At 36.0% G+C, this 1576-nt stretch overlaps 1 non-coding gene across 1 annotated transcript; it reads right to left on the bottom strand.

The window, feature by feature from the left end:
- Positions 1–1186: 1186 nt before the first annotated feature.
- On the bottom strand, positions 1187–1282 carry TRNAY-GUA (transfer RNA tyrosine (anticodon GUA)). Its single transcript has 2 exons — positions 1246–1282; positions 1187–1222 (listed from the first exon to the last, which is right to left on the bottom strand). It is a non-coding gene; the product is annotated as a tRNA-Tyr (tRNA).
- Between the last annotated feature and the right edge of the window lie 294 nt (positions 1283–1576).

Raw genomic sequence — 1576 nt, 5'->3', positions numbered from 1 at the left:
CTAATCTAACATGTACTAAGTTTCCAAGTGGCAAAACCTGCAGGCGCAGAAGCGTCAATGTATGGAAATCAACAAGCTGAGGTTGGCTAATCTGGTGGGGACGGCAAGAAGGAAGTCGACATTTTGATCACCCTACTTGCAAGACTAGATGCAATCCATCACACCACTTGCAAAGATGGGAAGAAGTTGAACCAACTACGATGAAGATGACCTACCTGGCCTCTAGAACTTGACTGACATCTTACACAAAGGATGATGGTCATCCTGCAAGATCAGCTAATCGTTGGGCATGAAAAATTAATCATTCTTTGAGGACTTGTTGGAGCAATGTTTCTAATTAATTAGTGCATCCCTCTACATATAAAATCATCCTTAAGCTTCAAGACCCACTTTGATTTATAAACAACAAATAACATAGGCCTCAACAAAAAAGTGGGTTTCGACCCCATGATGTGCCTATATATCACTGTGCAGGATTAATCATTGCCCTTCAATGCATTGAGCGTGAATGATCATCCAATGACCTAGACATTGAACAAAAACTGATATTCTCAAGAAGCAAGACTCACACAATCGTCTATTAGCACTTGAGAATTGTAAACAATGTGAAGAGTAATGATTATGACATCGCTTTTATAATACGACCAGGTGTTATGGAGAGAGGATATAAACGCAAGACTAGAAAACCATGGCTTCCGTTCTATTTGATATATATTGAATACAATCGTCAAATATATAGAAAAGCAAGGATGAAAAACTCTTGACTTCTAAACTCACACACACTATATATAATAAAACCTCATATAACAAACACTATCTAGAAGAACAAAAAGAGTAAAAATAGGAGGAACGAGCCTTTAATTATACAATGAGCCAAAAAACAACAAAAAACAATGGAATAGTGAGCCTTGATATGTGACTTAATGGGCTATCTTAAAGATCGTCACTTCCAAACCTAAGATAACAATCAAGAAGATGACAATTTGGCCCTCAATATCAAGTTAACTCGTCGAAGGGTCACTGTCAAGATTAAACAAGCGAATCGATGTTGTAGGCAACGAAATCAACAAATGGGTGGGAGTTTCTTGTGCCAACAATGCAGTGGAGGAAAAAGAACTAAAATATGTAAGTAAATTTGAAAAGAAAAAAATAAAATAAAAAGGAGTGGTGGATGGAAAAGGGAAATTCCGACCTGCCGGATTCGAACCAGCGACCTAAGGATTATGTCTGATGGGATTATACCAACTACAGTCCTCCGCTCTACCAACTGAGCTAAGGTCGGTTACGATTAATAATTACATTAGATATATAAAAGATAATGTGAACATAACCATATTTATTTTAATGTTTTAAGATATTATTAAATTTAAATAGAAAAAGAACACAAAAGGATCCAAAAAAGAAAACGAAAATTAAAAAATTGGCATAAGGAGACGTCATGCGCAGGCCCAAAGTTCTCTCAACGTCGTACTTCACAACTTTATTACAAGAATAAAATAAAATCCCTTCCTCCAAACTTTACAAATCCACACTATATTATTTCATGTATACACAGTGATCCAAAACGAAATAATTG

This window comes from Cucumis melo, chromosome 11 (assembly GCF_025177605.1).
Source record: "Cucumis melo cultivar AY chromosome 11, USDA_Cmelo_AY_1.0, whole genome shotgun sequence".
NCBI lineage: Eukaryota > Viridiplantae > Streptophyta > Magnoliopsida > Cucurbitales > Cucurbitaceae > Cucumis > Cucumis melo.
Note: the sequence above shows the minus strand (reverse complement) of the source record. Positions and strands in the feature narration are given on the sequence as shown.